At 52.0% G+C, this 24294-nt stretch overlaps 1 protein-coding gene and 1 long non-coding RNA gene across 10 annotated transcripts in view; one reads left to right on the top strand and one right to left on the bottom strand.

Annotated features, from left to right (window-relative positions):
• Positions 1–11994: 11994 nt before the first annotated feature.
• The window catches only part of LOC105467051 (pleckstrin and Sec7 domain containing 2), a 71612-nt gene continuing 59312 nt past the window's right edge, over positions 11995–24294 (top strand). For 2 of the 8 annotated variants that reach the window (XR_011624635.1, XR_011624634.1), the window contains exon 1: positions 18714–19049. The gene's annotated coding sequence lies outside the window, so the exon portion shown is untranslated. Of the gene's footprint in view, positions 12036–12609; positions 12714–18713; positions 19050–24294 lie in introns of those variants that run through there. The other 6 variants (XM_071098325.1, XM_071098320.1, XM_071098322.1 and 3 more) reach the window with 5 other exon arrangements.
• Positions 17651–19232, bottom strand: LOC105467050 (uncharacterized). Of its 2 annotated transcripts, none has more exons than XR_011624639.1 (3): positions 19087–19232; positions 17948–18064; positions 17651–17795 (listed from the first exon to the last, which is right to left on the bottom strand). It is a non-coding gene; the product is annotated as an uncharacterized lncRNA (long non-coding RNA). The 2 variants fall into 2 exon arrangements; XR_011624638.1 differs by lacking the exon at positions 19087–19232 and adding an exon at positions 18929–19066.

Genomic DNA, 24294 nt, shown 5'->3' with positions numbered 1-24294 from the left:
TCTGCCTAACTTAGTAGCTTGAAGGGCCATTTGGTTGTAAGACAGGTTTGCTCGGGAAGACTAAGGATTGGGACAAAAATAATAAGATAATTTTGAGGCCGGGCACGGTGGCTCAAGCCTGTAATCCCAGCACTTTGGGAGGCCGAGACGGGAGGATCACGAGGTCAGGAGATCGAGACCATCCTGGCTAACACGGTGAAACCCCGTCTCTACTAAAAAATACAAAAAACTAGCTGGGCAAGGTGGCGAGCGCCTGTAGTCCCAGCTACTCTGGAGGCTGAGGCAGGAGAATGGCGTAAACCCGGGAGGCGGAGCTTGCAGTGAGCTGAGATCCGGCCACTGCACTCCAGCCTGGGTGACAGAGCGAGACTCCGTCTCAAAAAAAAAATTAAAAATAAAATAAAATAAAATAATTTTGATGATAAAGAAAAATTTGGTTCCCAAAGGCCATGCTAGAAATGTGGGGAGCAGCCTGGGCACTGTGGCTCATGCCCCTAATCCCAGCACTTTGGGAGGCTGATGTGGGTGGAGTGCTTGAGCTCAGGAGTTCGAGATGAGTCTGGGCAACATGGCCAGACCTCATCTCTACAAAAATACAAAAATTAACTGTGTGTGGTGGTATGCACCTGTGTTCCCAGCTACCCGGGAGGCTGAGGAAGGAGGATCGCTTGAGCTCAGGAGGTTGAGGCTGCAGTGAACCATGATAGCCCCACTGTACTCCAGCCTGGGTGACAGAGGGAGATCCTGTTTCAAAAACAAACAAATAAAAAAAAGAAATGTGGGAGCATTTGCTGAAGCACTGCCCTCCCGACAGGCTCCTAAGAACCATTCCCTCTCAGTCTCTACCACCTTCCTCCTCTTAGAGCCTGGGAGCAAGGCAAACCCAGGCCCCCATGGGCGGGGCCTCTTTCAGAATGAAGAAGCGAGGACTTCAGTGCTGACCCCCTAGGAAAGTCCCACATAAGGTCCAGTTATGCCTTCACCACAAATGTCAGTCAAAGTTGTATGCCCAATTAGTGGCACTCGAGGTGTGAAGGAATAAGTGGCACTCGAGGTGTGAAGGAATAACAAGGGACAGTGCAGGGGGAAATGGGACAGTGCACAAGAGGTACAAGGCATATGGGAAGTGGAGAATGTCATGAAAATAGGAAAACAGCTAGTCACAATAAAGATACATTAAGGCCCCCCAAGAACTCTAAGTCTTGGGACAGGGGGTGGTACATTCAGTAGCCTATGTCATGGGATGGGGTCTCTAGTCAAGAGAACGGTGTCTCCAGAGGCTCTGCTTCCTTCTTAACTGTATAGATAGAGAATGTCTTTCCATTTCAGCAAATATTTGTGATGCATCATTTTAATGACATAATACTCCAGTGCATAAAGACACCACAGTTTCTTTAACCAATACCCTGGTTTAGGACATTTAAGTTGTTTACAACTTTTTGCCATTATAATCGATATTGTAATGAACATCCTTGTAGCTATATCTTTGCCCACATCCATCTTCATTTTCTTCGGATAAATCCCTAGCAATGAGGGCCAGGTGTGGTGACTTACGCCTGTAATACTAGCACTTTGGGAGGCCAAGGATCACTTGAGCCCAGGAGTTTGAGATCTTGAGCCTGGCAACTTGACAAAAACCCCTCTCTACTAAAAAATGCAAATAATTAGCTGGGTGTGGTGGCATGTGTCTGTAGTCCCAGCTACTTGGGAGGCTGAGGTGGGTGGATCGCTTGAACCGAGGAGGTTGAGGCTGCAGTGAGCCATGATAGCGCCCTTGCACTCCAGCCTGGATGACCAAGCGAGCTGATGTCGAAAGAAAGAAAGAAAGAAAGAAAGAAAGAAAGAAAGAAAGAAAGAAAGAAAGAAAGAAAGAAAGAAAGAGAGAGAGAGAGAGAGAGAGAGAGAGAGAGAGAGAGAGAGAGAGAGAGAGAGAGAAAGAAAGAAAGAAAGAAAGAAAGAAAGAAAGAAAGAAAGAAAGAAAGAAAGAAAGAAAGAAAGAGAGAGTTGGGTTACAGAACAGAAACTTTTATTTATTTATTTATTTATTTTTGAGACGGAGTCTAGCTGTGTCCCCCAGGCTGGAGTGCAGTGGCGTGATCTTGGCTCATTGCAAGCTCCGCCTCCCAGGTCCACACCATTCTCCTGCCTCAGCCTCCTGAGTAGCTGGGACTACAGGTGCCCATCACCATGCCTGGCTAATTTTTTGTATTTTTAGTAGAGACAGGGTTTCACCGTGGTCTCGATCTCCTGACCTTGTGATCCGCCCGCCTCGGCCTCCGAAAGTGCTGGGATTACAGGCGTGAGCCGACCAGAAACATTTTTAAGGCTTTTGGTGCATCTTGACAAATTGCTTCCGAAAAGGTGGCACTGCATTTGCCTCCTAACTGCTGACAGCTGTGGGCCTGTGCTGATTTCCCCAGGCCTTAGCCATCAGTTGTCTTTTAATTTATTTATTAATTTTTTTTTTATTTCCATAGGTTATTGGGGAACAGGTGGTGTTTAGTTACATGAGTAAGTTCTTTGGTGGTGATTGTGAGATTTTGGTGGACCCATCACCTAAGCAGTGTACACTGCACCCAATTTGTAGTCTTTTGGCTGTCTTTTTCTCCACGTTTTATTGTTAAAATTTCAAACATATAAAAAAGTTGAACAAATTTTATAGTGAACATCTACGTAGCCACCCACTCCCGGGTTTTCTAATTTATGTTAATGCCATCTTTGTCTTGTCATTATCTATGCATCCCTCCTCCATCCATCAAGTCATCTTTTTTGAATGTATATTAGAGCAAGTTACAGCTATCAGTACACTTTGACCCCCAAACACTTCAACATGTTTATCATGAACTAGAGTTCAATGCTTATGAATGGTTCTTTGTTCTATGAAGGCAAAATTTTTATACAATGAAATGCACAAATTTTAAGTATACCATTTATTGAGTTTTAACAAATGCATATCATATATTTGTATAAGCCCATCTCTGTCAAGATATGGAATATTTCCATCACCCAAAAAGTTTCCTAGTTTCCGGTTGCCCCCATTTTTCTGATTTCTTTCCAGCATCGCTTAGTTTTGCTCATCCTAGAACGTCATAATCATGGAATCATGCAGTATCTACTCTTTTTACCTGGCTGGTTTCATTCAGCATAATGTTCTGGAGCTTCATGCTGTTGTTGCATATATCAGTAGTTTGTTCCTTTTTATCGTTGAGTAGGATTCCATTGTATGGATGTGTAATAGTTTGTTAATCCATTTACTTCTTGACAGACACCTGGGCTGTTTCTAGTTTTGGAACCATGGTAAATAAAGCTGCTATGAAATTGTTGTACAATCTTTGTGTAAGTATATGTTTTCATTTTTTCTTGGGGACTTGAGTGGAAATGCTGGGTCATAGAGTGGACATATGTTTAGTTGTCTAAGAAACTGCTTGACCTATTAACAAAGCAGTTCTACCATTTTACACTCCCACTCCCACCAACATTTTACACTCTACCACTGAGTTCTCAGCTCAGAACACAAAGGGGTTGTCAGATGCTGCACCTTGGCGGATACCAGTGAAGGTCACAATGACAGGGTTGGCTGCAGTTGACCTGGCAATCAACTGTACACCTCAGGCTGTTTCTCATGGACAGATGAATGGATGGATGCTCAGCCATCTCTCCTTGCCCCTGAACTTGTATAATTGCTTTGTTAGAACCTGAATGTTGTCTTTTTCATTTGTCCTCATTAAATTTCTTTTTTCTTTTTTTGTTTTTTTTTTGAGACATGGTCTTGCTCTATTGCCCAGGCTGGGGTGCAGTGGCGTGATCTTGGCTCACTGCAACCTCTGCCTCCTGGGTTCAAGCGATTCTCCTGCCTCAGCCTCCCAAGTAGCTGGGATTACAGGTGCGCACCACCATGCCCAACTAATTTTTGTATCTTTAGTAAAGACAGGGTTTCACCATGTTGGCTAGACTGATATTGAACTCCTGGTCTCAAATGATCCACCAGCCTTGGCCTCCCAAAGTGCTGGGATTACAGGTGTGAGCCACCATGCCTGGCTGTCCTCATTAAATTCCATCTTGTTGGTTTTGAATTCGGCCTCCAGCCAGTCCTGTTAATGATGAGAGTAGTAGCAAACTTTCATATATGCACTATGTCCAGACCCTTGGTTAACTCATTCAGACTTTGGGAGAATCCTGTGAGGGAGCTACTATTATCCCCATTTTAGAGATGAGGAAATTGAGGCACAAAGAAGAGGTTGACTCTGTCATAAATGGTGAGATTAGAACCCAGGTAGTTCAGATTCAGACATTGTGGTCTTAACCATTCACTCTGTTGCCTCTTTTCAGCTTCTGATGCTATCCCCTTTCATCTTCCAGTCCTTGAAAAACACATTAAGCAGGCCTCTAATTCTTTGTTCAAATTATTGGTTAAAAAAACAAAACAAAACAAAAACCCTATGGACCAGAGAAGTCCAGGGCCAAGGATGGAGCCTCTAGAGATCTCCTTTTGCACGTGCCTTATTCTATTTGTCCAGAATTCTTGACAGTGATTACTTGACCAGCTGCAAGGTTATAAGACTGGGATCCAGCCATGGCTCTTCACCATAGTCTCAGGACAGCATTCATCACATCTCTCTCTCTCTCTTTTTTTTTTTTTTTGAGATGCAGTCTCGCTCTGTCACCCAGGCTGGAGTGCAGTGGCACGATCTCAGCTCACTGCAAGCTCTGCCTCTCAGGTTCACGCCATTCTCCTGCCTCAGCCTCCCAAGTAGCTGGGACTACAGGCGCCCGCCACCACGCCTGGCTAATTTTTTTTATTTTTAGCAGAGACAGGGTTTCACCATGTTGGTCAGGCTGGTCTTGAACTCCTGACCTCGTGATCTGCCTGTCTTGGCCTCCCAAAATGCTGGAATTACAGGCGTGAGCCACTGTGCTCGGCCTTATCACATATCTCTCTGAAATCGCACACACACAGCATTTCATATCATAATAATTGCCTGCCTGGATTTACCTGCCCAGGGGCCCAAGAAAACAAGGGGGCCAGAAGGTGGGGCTGGGGCAGTACTGAGCCCACGCAGGCTCCCAGTGGCCCTTCACAGGACCTTTCATAGGCCTTAGGTTTCAGTTCAGTATCTAGCATGTATTAGGTGCTCAATAAATGCCTGTTATCTAGTTTTTTCATTTGTTTGTTTATTTGTTTGTCTTTGAGATGGAGTTTCAAAGCCCAGGCTGGAGTACACTGGTGCAGTCTCGGCTTACTGTAACCTCCGCCTCCTGGGTTCAAGTGATTTTCCTGCCTCAGCCTCCCTAATAGCTGGAATTACAGGTGCCCACCACCACACCCAGCTAATTTTTATATTTTTAGTAGAGATGATGTTTTGCCATGTTGGCCAGGCTGGTCTCAAACTCCTGACCTCAGGTGATCTGCCCATTTTGGCCTCCCAAAATGCTGGGATTACAGGTGTGAGCCACTGCGCTGGGCCTGACTAGTTTTTTTTTTTTTGTTTGTTTGTTTGTTTGAGACAGAGTCTTACTCTGTAGCCCAGGCTGGAGTACAGTGGCGTGATCTCGGCTCACTGTAACCTCCGCCTCCCGGGTTCAAGCAATTCTGCCTCAGCCTCCCAAGTAGCTAGGACTACAGGCGCATGCCACCACACCCGGCTAATTTTTTGTATTTTAGTATAGACAGGGTTTCACCATGTTGCCCAGGCTGGTCTCGAACTCCTGAGCTCAGGCAATCCTCCCACCTCAGCCTCCCCAAGTGCTGGGATTACATGCATGAGCCACTGCGCCCAGCCCCGACTAGTTTTTGAAGGTCACTTGGTTTTATTTATTTTTTTATTGTGGTAGAATATCATAAGATTTACCATTTTAAGCCGGGCGCGGTGGCTCACGCCTGCAATCCCAGCACTTTGGGAGGTCGAGGCGGGTGGATCATGAGGTCAGGAGATCGAGACCATCCTGGCTAACGTGGTAAAACCTCGTCTCTACTAAAAATACACACACACACACACACAAGATTTACCATTTTAACTTTTTTTTTTTTTTTTTTTGAGACGTAGTCTTGTTCTGTCGCCCAGGCTGGAGTGCAGCTGGCGCGATCTTGGCTCACCACAACCTCCACCTCCCGGGTTCACGCCATTCTCCTGCCTCAGCCTCCCAAGTAGCTGGGACTATAGGTGCCCGCCACCACATCTGGCTACTTTTTTGTATTTTTAGTAGAGACGGGGTTTCACCGTGTTAGACAGGATCATCTCGATCTCCTGACCTCATGATCCGCCTGCCTCAGCCTCCCAAAGTGCTGGGATTACAGGTGTGAGCCACCGTGCCCGGCCCATTTCAATCATTTTTAAGTGTATAATTCAGTGACATTAGGTACCCTCAAAATGTCATATAATCATCACTAGTATGTAGTATATTTACAGAACTTTTTTCATCATCACAAACAAAAACTCCATCCGTTAGATGAGAACTCACCACTGCCTCTGGTCATGTCTCTCATACTTTCTGTCTCTATGATTTGCCTTGTCTAGATATTTCATATAAATGAAATCACACAGTATTTGTTCTTTCATGTCTGAGTTATTTCACTTAGCCTAACATTTTCAAGATTAATCTGGCTGGGCACAGTCACACCTGTAATCCCAGCACTTTGGGAGGTGGAGGTGGGAGGATCACTTGAGCCCAGGAGTTCAAGATCAGCTTGGTCAACATAGTAAGACGCTTGTCTCTACAAAAATAAAAAAACAAAAAACAAAAAACAAAACAAAACAAAAAAACAAAAAACAAAACTAGCTGGGCAGGGTGGTGCGTACTTGCAGTCTCAGCCACTTATAAGGCTGAGGCAGAAGGATTGCTTGAGCCCAGGAGCTGAAGGCCACAATGAGCTGTGATTGCACCACTGGACTCCAGCCCGGACGACAGAACAAGACCCTGTCTCAAAACAGATTCGTCCATGTTGTAGCAGGTGTCAGGGTTTCCTTTCTTTTTAAGGCCAATGTTCCATTGTACGGATGTAGCGCATATTGTTAACCCATTCATCTGTCGATGGACGCTGGGTTGTTTCCGCCTCTTGGCTGTCATGAGTAGTGCTGCTCTGAAGTTTGTGAATTGTAGACAGGGTCTTGCTGTGTTGCCCAGGCTACTTGTTAACTGTTATTTCATAACCCTGCTGTTGAGTTCTCCTCAGTCTTTTCCACAAAAATGGCTCTTGTCAAGGTCCCCAGTGACCTCCATGCTGCTAAAGTCAAGGGAGATTTTCAGCTCTCATTTCACTTGATTTCATCGGCAGCATCTGACTTGCTCAGTCTCATTTCTCCTTGATATTGTCTCTTTGTTTGGCTTACAGGATTTCTTGCTTTTCCTCTGCCTCTCTGCATGGATGCTTTTTCTCAGTCCCTCTTCTTGTTTCTCCCCTTTCCCCTTTCGCTAGCTTTTTTTTTTTTTTTGAGACGGAGTCTTGCTTAGTCGCCCAGGCGCCCGCCACTACTGCCAGCTAATTTTTTTGTATTTTTAGTAGAGACGGGGTTTCACTGAGTTAGCCAGGATGGTCTCGATCTCCTGACCTCGTGATCCGCCCATCTCGGCCTCCCAAAGTGCTGGGATTACAGGCGTGAGCCACCGCGCCTGGCCTTTTTTTTTTTTTTTTTTTTTTTTTTTTTTTTTACAGGGTCTTGTTCTGTCGCCCACGCTGGAGTGCAGTAGCATGATCTCAGCTCACTGCAGCCCCGACCTCCTGGGTTCAAGTGATCCTACCACCCTAGCCTCCCAAGTAGCTGGAACTATAGGCATGCACCACCACACTGGCTAATTTTTGTATTTTTTGCAGAGACAGGTTTTTGCCATGTTGCCCAGGCTGGTCTTGAACTCCTGACCTCAAGCGATCCACCCGCCTCTGCCTCCCAAAGTGGTGGGATTACAGGTGTAAGCCATTGCGCTGGCCTCCCCCAGCTGTTAATGTGGGAGGGCCTCAGGGGTCCATTCTTGGTCCTGTGACACGCCCCTCCCCGACTCCTGTGGTGACCTCACCCACTCATCCCCAGTGTGTATCTCCACTTAGAATTTTCTGTCTGCCACTCTGACATCTCTGCTTAGATTGCTAATTGACATCTCGATGGCCTCCTAACTGGGTTTGGCCCTGATCTCTCCAGTCTATCCCCAACACAGCAGCCAGAGGGACACTTTAAAAATATAAGTCAGATCAAATCAGTTCTCTGGCCCAAACCTTCGGTGGCTCCTGATGTCACTTAGAGTCAAAGCCAAAGTCCTCATCATGGCCTACAAGGCCCTCCATCATCTGGCCCCTGCTCCCTTCCTGCTCTCACCTCCCACATCCTTCCCTGTTCCCTTTGCTCCTTGCTGGTCCATGAACATGCCCCGCAAATTCCCACCCCAAGGCCTTTGCACTGGCTTTTCTTCCTTCCTGGAAATCTCCCCTGCCATATGTCTACATGACAAATTCCCCCACCCCCTTTTTTTTGAGATGGAGTCTTGCTCTGTCGCCCAGGCTGGAGTGCAATGGCGTGATCTGGCTCACTGCAACCTCCACCTCCTGGGTTCAAATGATTTTCCTGCTTCAGCCTCCTGAGTAGCTGGGATTACAGGCGTGTACCACCATGCCTGGCTAATTATTTTTATATTTTTAGTAGAGACGGGCTTTACCATGTTGGCCAGGCTGATCTCAAACTCCTGAGCTCAGGTGATCTTCCCGCTTCAGCCTCCCAAAGTGCTGGGATCACAGGCGTGAGCCACCTAGCTCAGCCTACCTCTTTCTTGTCTTTGTTCAACTTCATCCTTTCAAAGTGCCTATTGATAACACTCTAAAGTGGGAACACCTCTCACCCTGTCTACCTTCCTCATCCCCTTCCCTTCCCTTCTCTTCCCTTCCCTTCCTTCCTTTTTTTCTTTCTTTCTTTTTCCTTTTCTTTTCTTTTTTCTTTCTTTCTTTCTTTCTTTCTTTTTTTTTTTTTTTTTTTGAGACAGGGTCTGCTCTGTTGCCCAGGCTGGAGTGCAGTGGTGCTATCTCGGCTCACTGCAACCTCTGCCTGCTGGGTTTAAGCAATCTTCCCACCTCAGCCTCCCTAGTAGCTGGGACTATAGGCACGCACCACCATGCCTGGCTAATTTTTGTATTTTTAATAGAGACGGGGTGTCACCATGTTGGCCAGGCTGCTCTTGAACTCCTGACCTCAGGCGATCCGCCTGCCTTGGCGTCCCAAAGTGCTGGGATTACAGGTATGGGCCACCGTGCCCGGCCCTCATTGCCTTCCTCATGGCCTATTTTCCCTGTGGTGCTTGTCACTGTCTATAATATTATATACTTCACTTATTTATTATGTTTGTTTCTTCTCTCCTCCCACCCCCATTGGAAGCATGATTCAGAAGAGCAAGGATTTTTGTGTTTTTTTGTTTACTGATATAGCTCACCTAGAATAGTGCTTGGTACATGTAGGGACTCGATATATATTTGTTGAATGAATGAAGGAAGGAAGTATGATAATGTGGGAACGGGTCTCCAATCTAAAAATGGGTTAGATGCTGGGTGCAGTGGCTCATGCCTATAATCTCAGCACTCTGGAAGGCTGAGGTATGAAGATTGCTTGAGGTCAGAAGTTTGAGACCAGCCTGGGCAACACAGGGAGACCCTGTCTCTACACGAAATTTAAAAATTAGCCAGGAGTGGTGGCATACACCCATGGTCCCAGCTACTTGAGAGGCTGAGGCAGGAGGATCCCTTGAACCCAAGAGTTTGAGGTTACAGTGAGCTGTGATCACACCACTGCACTGTAGCCTGGGTGACAGAGTGAGACCCTGTCTCAAATAAATAGCCTGGGCGCTGTGGCTCACACCTGTCGTCCCAGCACTTCTGGAGGCTGAGACAGGAGGTTCTCTTGAGCCCAGGAGTTTGAGGTCAGCTTCAGCAACATGGCGAAAACCCATCTCTACAAAAAATACAAAAATTAGCCAGGTGTCGTGGCGAGCACCTGTAGTCCCAGCTACACGGGAGGCGGAGAGGAGGGAGGCTCACCTGAGCCCAGGAGGTTGAGACTGCAGCGAACAAAGATCACTGCTACTGCACTCCAGCCTGGGGACAGAGCAAGACCCCACTTCGCTTTATTAAAAATAAATAAATGTTTTAAATGGGTTAGGGTCAAGAAAAGGTGGCTTTCTGGTATGCCCAAGTGTCATGGACATTAGAGTTGTTGGCTGTGCAGCAGCTGTCCCCGTTCTCCTGAAACGTTCCCCCGTTTTCCTTTGGGACAAATCCCCACCCACCATCAGTCAGTCCATGTGGTGGATCACCTGAGGCCGACTCCAGGCTTTACTTCAAAGGGGCAGTGACTCTTGGTGACTCAGTCATTGGTTCAGGGCTGGGAGCATTTCACATTTCGCCGTGTTGCCCAGACTGGGCCGATGAGACTGAGTCCTGAGACTTCCGCTCGTACTGCACTGTTGGGATGGGGATGGCTTCTTCCCTCAAAGCTGGAGATAAGCTCAGACCTGCCTTAGCCATCTTAACTTGTTTTTGGAAGAGCCTGCCTGGAAATGAAGGCAATGCAGAGGAACACTGGGCTACAGATGTATAGAAAGACCACATTTGAGAGCCTCTTCTGTACTGCCTGACCTACTCCTGAACTTGACTTTCCACTGAGAGAGGCCCCATTTCACTGGTCAGTTTGAGTTGGGATTCTGTCACTCGCACAACCACTTACAGTACACCTCCCCGAGCTCCCGAACCGGGAGTGAGGAGCGGCTGGCTGGGGCCTGCAGGGTGTGTGGGGGGTGTGGCCCTAGTGGTCATCCCAAGTGAGAGAGGCTGAGGGCACTCACTTAGCAGTGCTGGATGGAGGTGGCATGAAAACAGATTGCCTTGGCCTTGTCCTAGAAGTGCTCTCAAGCTGTCAGCGGAGAAGGACATGGGCATGAATGGGGCAAACAAGCCCGAGGACTCCTACCATGCCTGAGTTGCAGGCTAAGCTGAGATGGATTCTGCCCAAGCTTGGGGTGAGAGTAGGAACGGGGAGACCTCCTTCCTAGAGCTCATTCCTGAGTTCCTCCCCCCACTCCACCCCCACGCCCCAGCGCAACAGAAAGCCCAGTTCCAGCACATACCAGGAAGAGGGGCCTGGGCTCTGCCACTTACTAGGGGTGCTCTGAACTTTCTGAGCTAGTGTGCTCATAGGTAAAACGGCAATCATGTCCACTTCATAGGAGTGCTGTAAGGGTGAAATGAGGTCATGTGTGCCAAGAGCCCAGCACCAGCCTGGCTCACAGAACACTCTCAGCAGCAGTCAGCGGCCATGACCAGGGTTTATTGGTGTTCTCTCCCAGCCAGGCAGTCCGCCTGGTGGCGCGGGTGCAGTTTCCAGAAACACCAGCAGGTGGCGCCCCGACCCCAAAAGAGCCTCCGTCGCTGCCTTCCTAGGGCCGGGAGGGGCTGGGCGGGGCGGCCTCTTGGATCTCGGCCAGTTAGACCCCGACCTTTCCCGCCGTCCGGGGACCCGTACGTGAACTCCCCTCAATTCTCTATGGTCTCTGGCACCAGGAAGCGGGGGTCTGGATCACCATGGGATAGTTGGGGAGCCTGTTTTCCATCCGTGTTGTGTAACGCCACGGCCTTCGGAGACAGCCTGGGCAAAGTTGAGGAAATACCCGGGTTGGAGCGGATAGGAGACTTCCAGCACTGGCGGGATCCCGACGCGGAGGATGATTTTTTGAGTGCCTGCGGCTGGACTCGGGGTGTCGCTGGGCCTGGTGCTGCGGCAGGAGGATGACTCATATGACCTGTCCTTCCTTTCGGAGTGCGGGCGAGCGGGGCTGCGCTTCGCCGAGGACTCCGGGCAGTGCTGGGCGCTGAGACACAGGGGCTCTGGAAATTCTGCGTCTGGCCAGCAGAGGGAGGCGGAGAGCACCCCCACGCCCCCTCGACAACCCGCCCCCAGGCCTGGCCCGCCTCCCCCAGCCCGAGCTCGCCCTGCGGGAACCTTCCCGGCTTGGCCGCTCCTCCCTGGGCAGGACTCGACATGTCCCGTGTCCCTTCATTTTGGAAAAAGGTTTGCCCTCCTCTCTCCCGCCCAGCTTCTTGGAGGAACGCGTGGGTTAAGGGGAGGGTCAGTTTCAAGCCGAAGTCAACCCTAAAGGCGCCGCGTGCCCTGCTCCCTGGGCCTCAGTGCGGGTGATGGGACGGGCTGGCCCCTCTAATTCTAGCAGTGCGAATTCCTGGGACAGGTTGGGGTGACCTCCACTAGGGTAGAGACTGGGGGGGCACAAGGGGCTTCTCCCCCTCACCCCCATCAACCCAGGCCCGGACGGCCAGCTGGACCTCCGGAAGCGCGGGCTGCCCACCCCATACTACCCCAGCCAGTTCCCGGGACTCTCCTGGACAGGCTCCCGGAGGCCCACAAAAGCCCTTAGATGCTGTTCTGGGCCAGGCTCTGCCTGTGCCTTGGGCCGACGGCCGGCTGGCTCTCGGCACTGCAAGTCCCTGGCACTCCTGTGGGGCTTTGTCCACCAGCCCTGGCCCCATACTGGCCAGGGCTCGTCTGCTGGGGGAGGGATTGCACAGGCAGCTCGCAGAGCTTGGGCAATCTCTCTTTCTCCAGCCCGCGGCCTTGCTCTTCTCCAGGTGACTGGCCCCTTACCTCAACTTTGCTGGCCCCCACTGCCAGGGCTGTCCAGTGAGCAAGGAGTGTGAGTCCTCCCCACGCTCTCTCCTGGCTAACATGGGAGTGGTGAGTCATGTTGTCCTCATTTGCAGACCAGACCTGGGGCTCCAGGAATCCTCCCCGGGCCTCTGTGGCTCCCTGCCCCAGCTCCCGACTGCACGGTTTCCCTACTGTGGGCCCGTCAGGGTCGCCGCCCAGGCATGCGTTTGTCCCTGGCCACTCACTCATTCATTCATTCTTTGATTCATCACTTTGGATACCAACTTCATGCAGGCCGTGGGCTCAGGGAGGAGCTGGGGACTGAGAGGGAGTGTGCAGGGTCCTTGCCCTCATGGAGTGTCCAGTCCAGACAGTCATGACACAGTGTGACATGTGCTGTGATGGAGGCCGACTTGCCCGGCCTGGGGGCACCTCCTCAGAGAGGCCTTCCCTGACTGAACACCTGGCTGAAGTAGCCCTACCCACCAGCCAGCTGCAGTCACACACCAGGTTTTGTTTGTTTGTGTGTTTCAAAGCCCTTCTAGTATTTACAGCTGACTTCTTCCTTTATTAAGGAAGGATCGCTAGAGCCTGGGAGGTCAAGGCTGTAGTGAGCCGAGATCATGTACCCTGCATTCCAGCCTGGGTATTCATGTCTGTAAAAGCAAAACAAAAAAACAAAACAAGACAAAAACAAAAAGAAACCCACTCAACAAACTAGGAATAGTGGGCACTCATTATATGAGTGCTTCACTAAATGCCCACTGGGTGCCTGGTGCTGTTCCAGCCCCCCCGGGAATCTACAAGGGAGAGAGGAAAATTCTTACCTTCATGGAACCTAGGGCCTAGTGATGGCAGCAGCGGTGGGGACACAGACCATTCCCAGAAAGGACAAGCATGTGGTATATAAATATGTGTTATGGAGGAAAAGAAGGTGGGGAAATGGGAGATGTGGATGAAGGAGGGGGTAGTATTTTAGTAGAGTGGTCAGAAAAGCTGACATTGGAACAGAGAGCTGAAGGAAGTGAGGGGTGGGCGGTGCGGATACCAGGGGGAGGAGTGTTTTAGGCAGAGAGCAGCACGGGCACTGAGGTGGGAGTGTGCCCGGTGCTTTGGAGGAACAGGGAGGGGGCCGGTGTGTCTGCAGGAGAATGAGGTCAGAGGAGTGGTGGGGGCCAGATCTTATGGGATTTTGTGGCCTGTATAAAGACTTGGTTTGAGTCTGGGCGCAGTGGCTCATGCCTGTAATCCCAGCACTTTGGGAGGCCATGGCAGGAGGATTACTTGAGCCCAGGAATTTGAGACCAGCCTAGCCTTGTGGTCGTGATGTTTACTGCAAAGAGGAAGAGGAGGTCAGTTTGGGTTGGGTTAAGACGGAACTGCTTTTTGGATATCCTGGTGGCAACTTCAGATCAGCACTTGGGTATTAGAGTCTGATCTCAGGTGGAAAGGTCCAGGTTGGAGAATCACACACCGAGAAGTTTCAGGGTTTAGCTGGGCTTTGAAGCTGGGCTGGGGTCATCATGGGCAAGAGTGAGATGGAGAAGACTGAGGACTGAGCCCTGGGAGCTCTGGCGTTGGAGGTCAGAGAGGGACAGAGAAACCAGCAAAGGAAGATGAAAAGGTGCAGCCAGAGAGGCAGGAGGAAAAACATGGCAGTGAGGAGTCCTGGAAGTCAAGGGAGGAAAGCATGTCAAGGAGGAAGGGGGGATGTACGGTATCAGATGCTGTCAGGAAGCTAAGACCAGGCCTGTGAATGGACTTTTGGATTTAGCATTGTGGCAGTTACTGAGGACCAGGCCACAGTCTAGCACCGTGTACAAACTTTAGAAAATGGTGGCCATGGCTGGGTGCTGTGGTTCATGCCTGTAATCCCAGCACTTTGGGAGGCTGAGATGGGTGTCCTGAGGTCAGGTGTTCAAGACAAGCCTGGCCAACATGATGAAACCCTGTCTCTACTAAAAATACAAAAATTAGCAGGGTTTAGCTGGGTGTGGGTGGTTGGGTTGGGGTGGGGGTGCCTATAATCCCAGCTACTCGGGAGACTGAAGCAGGAAAATCACTTGAACCCAGGAGGTGGGGGTTGCAGTGAACCAAAATTGCGCCATTGCATTCCAGCCTGGGCAACAAAAGTGAAACTCCGTCTCAAAAAAAAAAAAAAAAAAAAAAGGGAGAAAGAAAAAGGCATCTCTTCCCCTGACAGATACAGCCTTGCATCAGGACACACAGCATGGTGAAAGGAGAGCAGGTTGGGTTTTAGATACCTCTCCATCCTTCGTGTACCCCAGCACCCTTGTGCAGTGCCCAGCCTACACATCTGTACTCAGCAACTGTGTTGGTGACTTTGATGAGTGGTGTCAGTGGACTGTATAGGGAGATAAGAGCCAGACTGGAGTTCCTTCGAGAGAGAGGAATGGGAGACAGCCAGCATGGACAACTTTTTCAAGGAGCTTTGCCATAATAGGTAAAGAGAAATGGGATGGTAGCTGGGGAGTGGAAAGTAATTAGCCAAATGAGGGTGCATGAAGGGGAAGGCATCCCAGGCAGAGAGCCTGCCTAAGCAAAGGGAGGTCACTAGAAATGGTTGAGGGGGTATGAATGTGGGAGGGGTCCTAGGACATCAAATTTGAGGTGGGAAGTGTCAGGAGAGGGGACATAGAATCGGTGAATTGGGGTCTTCATCTTGGGGTTGTGGGGGTGCTGGGGACGGGGGCAGGTTACAACAGAGCTGTGAACACAGTAGGTGCTCATTGAACTCTCTGGGATTGGCCTGGGGAATCCCTACCCAGTCGCCCCTCCTGCGCCTCAGTCTTCCAGCTGCAAGATGGGAGAATTGGGTGTTTTAGGGGCCTCTGAGTCAAGCCTCTTGTGGGTTGGACCCAAATGAGTCCCTTCAATTGGTGGATCCCTCTGTCCCTGCCCAAGGTGCTGACCATGCCCAGTGCAGCCGGGCACCCCCATAACTTTCATCCTCCCTGGGGACCATTCAAGGGCCAGGCGGTAAACTGTGGGAAAAGGCCCCTCCGTGTGCAAGGGTCTTTGGTCCAGCCTTGGCACCTGCTTCTTATGAGACCCCCTCAGGTGAGGAGGCAGAGTGGGGGAGGAAAGGCAGGTCACTTGCAGGAACAGGGAGAAGCTGCCCATTCTTCTTTCCCTTGAGGAATGGGGGAAACACAGTCTATTTTGGCTCCTGGGTAGGGGGATGCTGACCCTGCTGTCTTCCTTTTTCTTTTCTTTCCTTTTCTCTTCTTTCCTTTTTTCTTCCTTTCCTCCCTTTCCTTCCCTCCCTCCCTTTCCTTCCCTCCCTCCCTTTCCTTCCCTCCCTCCCTTTCCTTCCCTCCCTCCCTTCCTTCCTTCCTTCCTTCCTGCCTTCCTTCCTTCCTGCCTGCCTTCCTTCCTTCCTTCCTGCCTTCCTTCCTTCCTCTCTCTCTCTCTCTCTCTTTCTTTCTTTCCTCTTCTTTTGACTGAGTCTTGCTCTGTCACCCAGGCTGGAATGTAGTGGCACGATCTTGGTTCACTGCAACCTCTGCCTCCTGGGTTCAAGCAATTCTCTTGCCTCAGCCTCCAGGGTAGCTGGGATTACAGGTATGCATCACCACGCCCGGCTAATTTTTGTATTTTTAGTAGAGATGGGGGGTTTCACTATGTTGGTCAGGCTGGTGTCGAACTCTTGACCTCAAGTGATCCAGCCCGCTTTGGCCTCCCAAAGTGCTGGGATTACCAGCGTGAGCCACCATTCCCAGCCTGACCCTGCTGTCTTTCAGAAGGCAAAGGTAGCCACAAGGAACAGTAACAATACTCCCCTCTCCAGTGTTCATGGCACCCGGAACACTCACACAGAGCCCACCTGTGGCCTCCTGGCAGCCCTCTGAGCTCTTGGGAGCTAGTCCCACTTGACGGAGGGGAAAGGAGGGTTCAGTAAAGGGTACAGCTGCCCATAGCCACACAGCTAGGAAGTGTGGGGTGGGGGGACTGGACGAGAACCCGGGTCTCCTTGCCCCTGCCACAGGCTCCCAGAGCTACAAAGGGCAGGGGACAGATCCAGGGGGCTGAAACTAGGTTCTGTGTGCCAGCCCAGTGCAGGTTAGCTGGAGAGACAGCTGTGTCTACCTTTCCTGTTTCCCTGTTCTTTCCTTCCATGTAATTTATTAAGCCATGCTGAGAGTTAGATGCTGAGGATACACTGTGAACCCTTTCAAGGGGCTCAGAGTCCATCCGGTGGACAACAATTAAATAATGCATTCCATGAGTAAGTCATCATTACAGCTGAAACAGCCATGGCCCATTGAGTGCATCTGTGTGCCAGGTCTTGAGTACATCACCTCTTTCGGTCCCATCCTAGCCCCACAAGAGGGGGCCTGTTACCATCCTCATTGGGCAGATGAGGAAGTAGGAGCCCAGAAAGGTGATCCAGCTGTGACTTGAAGGCATGGGTGCGAAGGGTGAGAAGTGTGGTATCTAAGCCCTGCCACGTGCACTTCCCTCCACAGCCCCTGCTGGTCGCCACCCTTCTCTACCTACAGGTAGCAGAGGGCAGGGGGGCAGAATGCAGGACAGCAGGGAAGCCAGGCTCCCTCTGTGCCCTTTAAGATCCTGGGCACCTGCACAGACAGTGGCTTGCTTGTTTCTGGGCTCTGTGGTAATGTCCTAGGGTTTGATGGGCAGTGAAGGATGTGGTCTGAGTGCCCTCTTAATTGACCAGCTGTGCTCACAGATTTAGACCTTCTGGGACTGTGAGCAAGTGACTTATGCTCTTCAAGTCTCAGTTTTCTCATCTGTAAAATGGGTTTTGAGATGTTTTGAGAATTAAATATGACACATGAACAGCACTTGGTAGATGCTTGGCTGTCAGAGGTGTCACCATGGTTGATGAAGTCCCAGCTCCTACTGTTGACTACACACAGCTCAGACCCCATACCTCCAATTACTGCCACCCTAAGAGGTCAGCAAATCCTCTTCCTGCTCTCTAAGAAGAGTCCATGTCTGTGTGTTCACGGGTGGAAAGAAGGTCAGAGAAGCCTTCATGGAGGAAGGGGCATTTAAGGAGGAATTTGAGGGTTCAATAGGAGTTCACCGAGCGCAGCAGGATCAAGGCCCCACTGGGCAGAGTGTGGATCATCTGCTGAGGTCTGGAGATGGAAGCAACTGGGTGTGGTGATCCCCCAGGGGCTGGAGTAGGGGAGAGGAGTAGAAAGTGGCTTCCAGTGGCCAGGCCTGACTCTATCCTGATTTCCCTTCTCTCAGCACTGGGCCTGCTACCCCCTCCTTAGATCCCTGTGGGTGGGGGCCCTTTAACACCTCTCTGAGGGGCGGACTCTTACTCTGCAGGTGCCTCACAGCCAGGAAGTTCTTAATGGCTAGCCCAGGTACAGCCAGTCAACCCTCTTCTTCAGTTAGAGTCCTGGGCTGAGAGGGGGGCTTCAGGGCCTTGACTTGACCTTGGGGAGACACCATGGGACAGGTGGCTTGGGAGATGGTTTCCTCTACCCAGGGCACCCTCTGTCTCTCTCTGTCTCCTTATATCTGCCCAGGGAGGCTTCCCCTTGACCTGGCACTGGGATGTGGATTCTTGGTTGGACCCACCCCTCACCTCCTGCCTCCCTCAGGGTCTTTCTCCTTTGTCTCTTTCTCCTCTGTCCGGCCTCCTCCCCTCCCACTCTGTCCCGAGGCTCCTTCTCACCCCACAGCCCAGGTTTCCCTGCCGTCTGTCTCTAGGTGTCAGGGGCTCCGTCTCCCTCTCTGAGATCCTTCACCTTGGTCCCCCGCACTCCCTGCTCCTCTCTTGGTGGGGTCTCCCGGGGGCTGGAGTGTGTGTCAGGGAGTTGGGGGGCAGGGGTCACTCCCTGAACAAGGACCCGCCCCCTCCACCTCCAGGGCCTGGCGGGTCCCGAGGGCTCAGGTTCTAGGCCAGAGGGTCCTGCCTAGGGGGCGGAGGTGGTTGTATCTGGCAGGGGGTTCGAGGACAGCAGGGGCCCGGCGGGGCTAGGAGGGGGCGGAACCTCGGGCGCTCCCCTCCCCCCCTTTCTTAAAGGGCCTGCGCGGGGCAGGGCGGGACAGGGTGGGCCGCGCCCTCCGCGGCACCCTCGGGGTCCCGGGGCGAGCACCGCACGGCGGGCGGACAGGGCTGGGGGGCCGTGCTCCAATCCCGGCTCCGCGCCCGCCGCTCGCGCGCCCGCAGTGCCCCCGCCCTTCCCCGCCCTTCCCGCTCCTCCCTCCTCCTCCTCCTCCAGCTCACGGCTCAGCTCCCTCCCTCCTGCCGTCCGTCCCCCTCGCTCAGCCTCTCCACACCGCGGCTCCGGCACCTGAAGGGACGCGGGCCGGCGCGGGCAGCTCCGACCGGCGGCGGCGGGGCGGGACGGGCAGCTCGGCGGCCTCCGATGGCCCCGCCGTGAGAGGCCGGACCCGCGGCGGGGACCAGCAGCGGTGAGTGGGGCCGCGGGGCTCCGGGACCCAATCCTACCCGCTGGCGGCCAGGCTGGGGCGGGAGCGGCCAGGGCGGGGGCCGCGTGCGGGGTGGGGGGCGCCGCCCTCGCCCTCGGTGCCCGCCCGGGTCCGCTAACAAAGCTACATTTCCAGATCAATTCCGCGGCGTCTGGAGCATCAGAAGGATACGGTTGTCATGGAGATGGGGCCGAGAGAGGAAGCCCGGGCTGGCCGGGTCTGGGCCGGGGAGAGGGGGCGCCGCGGGAAAGCCCGAACCCAGCCTGAGGGAGGGTGGGGGCTGCCGGCCCGATTGTCTCTCGGTTCCGCGGCCCACTACCCTCTCCCCGCTTTTGTATAATCTCGGGGTACGCGTGTGCGTGGGGGGTGCCAGTGGCAGCTTGGTGGCCGGGGATGGGGCGTTGGGTACCGGGGCCTGCCAGCAGCCACCTTCACGAGGCTGCAGCTTTGAGAATTTATTTCTGTTTCCAGTTTCCCAACTTTGACAGCCCGGCTTGGCGGCCAGGCCTCCTCGGTTCTGCAGCTAGAGCGGGGGCTTGCACGGGGGCGTGGCAGGCAGGGCTGAGGAGGCACATAATGGCCGAGGCGGCAGCGGGAGGGAGGAGTCCCAGGAGCGGCTGCTGGGGCTAGGTGCAGAGGGAGTCCAGACTGGGGACCACCCTGCCCAGCGGGCCCCCTCCTCAGAGAAGGTATTCAGATATTCCTAGAGGATGCAGGGACTCCCTGGAATGATCATTGGGGGCATTGTTTTTGCATAGCCCACCCCTTTGTCTTGGGGCCATCTTGGGGGGGCCAGGAAGAGAACAGGGAGCAGAAGCAGCAGCCACAATGGAAGAGGGCCTAAGACTCCTGGCAGCCTGGGGATAGGCCGGGCTGAGCTTGATGGGGATCAGGGAGAGGGCTCAGGGTTTGGCCAGGGCAGGTGGGCAGCCTGGGTTTGGACTTTCCTGGGTTCCCCAGTTCCTTTTTCTAGATCCTACAAACAAGAGCCGCTTCATGGTGGTTGGGAGTGGGGGGGGGGGCACTGGGCTGGGACTGCCTCCAAACCCAACCTGTGGCCCAGGGCAGATGCAGTCATTCTGTCATTCTTCCACCCTCTCCCCAGGAGGTTAGGAACCTGTCTTCCAGGGAAGCTACAAGTTCTGGGGCCTGCGATCTCCGAATCAGTAAAGTGTACCTGCTGTCCTCCCAGCAACCCCTTTTCCCAACATATGCTGGGAAGCAGTGGCTTTTGATTGGGGCTACTGCAAAGTTTGGTCCTGGTGGAAACATAGCAGGTCCCTAGAGTTTGGCCAGAGCCCCCAAAATATTCCCACCCAGTGGAGTGAGTAGGTGGGTGTGGCTCAGCTAAAGGAGGATGACTGGGTTGTCCTTGAAAGGCCTCCCTCACTGGTGCCTCTTGCGAGGTTGAAGTCTCAATGCTTGGGTGAATTGCACCCTGCAGCCCAGGGATGCCCTGAGAGGCCTCCCTCCTGCAGCTTGTCCTGGCCTGACAACTATGGGGTGCATGTTCCACAAGCAGACCTGACCAATAGTACCTCCCAGGGTCTTCCCTAAAGGGAGAGAGCAAAGATAGCTGGAAAGAATGACTTCCTGCTGTAGACAGGACTGAGAGAGAGAGAGTAGCTGGGGGGCATTACCTCACCCAACTTCCATATATGGAGCATATGTGCTAAGTACCCTCATAACAGTCTTTAGAGGGAGGCACTACCCTTATTCCCATTTTGTGGTAGAACTGCTTGTTCCAAGTCACCTGGTTAGTAAGTGGCAGAGTGAGGATTTGCACTTTGCCAGAACTGTCTGATACTCAGACCTGTGTCCCCATCCTCTCCTCTTCTTCCCTGGAGATACAACTTAGAAGGGAGGTGGGAGGTGGGATAGAGTGCCTGTCCATCTGGGCAAGGGGATGATCTTGGGAAAAACAAGCACTAAGCTGGAGTTTCCTAGGGAGGTGGGATCAAGGCATTCCCATTCCGGACATTGGCTTGCAGGAGATCAACACTGCCTCTCGTGACAGACGATGCTCTAGACCTCCTTTGCCAGATGGTCTTTTCCAGGAAAATCTGTTTTGAGCGGCATCTTATGTCTGAGGCTCCGTATTTAGACTGGCTCTCTGAACAGGAGGATACACTTAGGCTGTCGCCCCTCGGGGGGTGTTTGGGGGAGTTGGGTGGGCTTGGGGCCAGACCTGGCTCCTTGCCACAGCTCAATGGAGGGGGAGGGGCCCATGTTCCTGCCCTAGTCTCCCTGGGGCCGGCTTGTTTTCCTTGTCCCTCTAAGCCGGTTTACCCACAGGTGAGTCTGCTTCCTCACGGTCTGGCCCCCTTTTCAGCTGGTAAGCCACTACAGCGCTGTGCCTGCCTGGCCTGGGGTAACTCAAGCGTCCAGCCCAGGGCTGGCCCACAGCTCTTCTTGCTCAGGTTTGTGGGCTGCCCAGGGGAAGGAACGTCCTCTCCTCTGACTCCTGCCCCAAAATCCCAACCCCTGAGCTCCTCTCTTCGGAATGTCTCCCTCCACTCCCTTCCTTCTCCCACCTTACTTTTTATCTTGTCAAAGCTGATAGTAGGGTGAATACCCACCTACATACCCTTCACCTAGAGACCTAGATTTGCCAATTGTTAACATTTTGCCACATTTGTTTCTCTCTCTCTCTCAACCTTTTGAAAGTAAGTTGTCAACATTATAACACTTCACTTCTAAATACTTCAGCATGAATTTCCTGAGACAGGGATATTTTTCTACAAAGAGAATATATTGTTATCATACTCAAGAAGTTTAGTAATCATCCAATTTAACCTAACATGTCGTCCATATTTAAATTTCTCTAGTTGTCTCAGTAAAGTCCTTTATAGCTGTTTTTTTTTTTTTAAATTTGATCATGGAACATACATAGCATTTAGTTGTTATGGCTCTTTAGTGTTCCAATCTGGATGAATTCCTGGCTTTTTTGAAAAATTTTTTATGACATTGTCAATTTTGAAGGCTTGTGGTATATCTCACATTCTGGATTTGTCTTCTTGCTTGCTCGTGATTAGAGTCAAGTTAACCATTTTTGGGCAAGAATATCCCATAGATGATGTCATGTCCTTATCAGTGCATGATATCGGGAGGCACCTGTTATTAGCTTGTCCTGTAGTAGGTGGCAGTAAGTTAGGTCACTTGGCTCAGGGGTCCCTGTATTTCAATTCTGTTCCTCCCCCTTCCCTACCTCCAGAAGCTTCATCTACCTGGTAATCTACATACCAGGTCAGCAAATCTGACTGAACCCCTACATCAGACCAGATGCTGGAGAACAGAGAAGCAGACACAAACTTTCAGGGAGCTCGAAACCTCAGGGTTGGGGGTGGGGGAACCACAACTCAGACAGGTACTGTTGGTACGGGAGAGGGGAGGCCCAGAGAAAGTAGTGAGAGGCACAGCAAGGGGAGAGGGCATGGGGCGGCCAGACAGGAAGGCAGGCCCAGGCTACAGCTAGCCTGGAATGTGGGCTGAGGGGTTGGCCTTTTCCCCAAGGGCACTTCAAAACCAGTGAAGGGTTTTGAAGAGGGGATGATGAGGCAGTTTGGAGTGCTGGAAAGGCACTCTGAGGAGGATGGAGTGGGGTTGACTGGGCCAGCACATGGGAAAGAGACCAGCCAGGAGGCTGTGGCAGTGCCCAGCACAAGACACGGGGGACTGAATTGGGGCTGCTGCGTGTGGCACATAGAGGGAGTGGAGTTGTGTGGTTTGGTGGCCCTGCTGGGAGGGTGTTGCTGGTGGGGGATGTGAGAAGGGGATGGAGCTGGGAGAGATTTAGGAATCAGAATGGATAGGCCCTTGTGTCTGACTGGAGGTGGGGAGACTGGGAAGGATGAGCTCATGTAGTGGCTTGGGAAGGGAGATGGAGGTTTTGAGTATATGAGGTCTGAGGTACTTTCCAGGCCAGAGGAGTGGTGTGTGGGAAGCTCATTTGGTGGGCCCAACTGTGGCCCCCTTGCAGAAGCTCATTTTGAGATGTGGGCAGAAAGAAGAGCCACACATAGCCCACAGCAGGGAATGGATGGTGGGCTTCAGGCACCAGCAGGGGAGGGGCCTGAGCAGGGCTAGGCCAGCTCAGATGGCAGTTGCCCCTGTGGAAGCCAGGATAATCCTGTCACTAACTTGCAGACCCCAATTCCCTTACTTCATTTTGCCTCTTCACACTTGCTTGGCAAAACCCCAACCCTGGTTAAATCCAGTGCCTGGCTTACCCCAGTCCTGCACATGCAGCTGAATGGGGCTGAGGAAAACCACTGTCCTGACCGTTCTTTCAGTGCAAGCCCATGAACTCTGAACTTCAGGTGGGTCCTTAGTGCAGTCCACCAGGCACAGGACAGGTTCTGAGGTTGTTGCCTCTCCCCCATGCTAGATGACTCTTTCACACTTGCTCTTTGTGTGTGTGTGTGTGTGTGTGTGTGTGTGTGTGTGTGTGTAGAGATGGGGTCTCACTATGTTGCCAGAGCTGGTCTTGAACTCCTGATCTCAAGTGATCCACCCTCCTCGGCTGCCCTCCTTGGCTTCCCAAAGTGCTGGGATTATGGGCATAAACCACTGCACCCGGTCATCACTTGCTCTTCTACCCTCACCCGCCCGCCTCTCCCATCCTTCCTTTCAGCGGATAATCTTTGAGAAAATATAAGCAGTCAGAGCGTCCTGAGGCTCCCAGCGCCATACTCACTGTCTGCCAGTGTCTGCACTCACTGCTCTGCTTTCTTCTGGTTCTGTGGGTGAAGCGTTCCTGCTCCTGGTTAAGGCCACCCCTCCACTTGTCCAGAGATCCTGGCCCTTTGTGTCTGCTTGAGAACATGACTCCAGCAGGCCCCCCGCCTGCATCATTGGGTCCTCCTCTTTGCTAGAGCATCCCATCAGCAGATATCTTGCTGTTATTTCTTTTATCTTAAAAATGGTTCTGGCTGGGCATGGTGGCTCACACCTGTAATCCCATCACTTTGGGAGGCTGAGGTAGGTGGATCACCTGAAGTCAGGAGTTCAAGACCAGCCTGGCCACATGATGAAATTCTGTCTCTACTAAAAATACAAAAATTAGCCGGGCATGGTTGTGGGCACCTGTAATCCCAGCTACTTAGGAGACTGAGGCAGGAGAATTGCTTGAACCCAGGGGGCAGAGGTTGCAGTGAGCTGAGATTGTGCCACTGCACTCCAGCCTGGACGACAGAGAGAGACTCCATCTCAGAAAAAAAAAAAGGTC

The sequence above is a fragment of the Macaca nemestrina genome, chromosome 6 (assembly GCF_043159975.1).
Source record: "Macaca nemestrina isolate mMacNem1 chromosome 6, mMacNem.hap1, whole genome shotgun sequence".
In the NCBI taxonomy this organism is placed as follows: domain Eukaryota; kingdom Metazoa; phylum Chordata; class Mammalia; order Primates; family Cercopithecidae; genus Macaca; species Macaca nemestrina.
The sequence above is the reverse complement of the archived record's forward strand: the minus strand, read 5'-3'. Positions and strand labels throughout refer to the sequence as shown.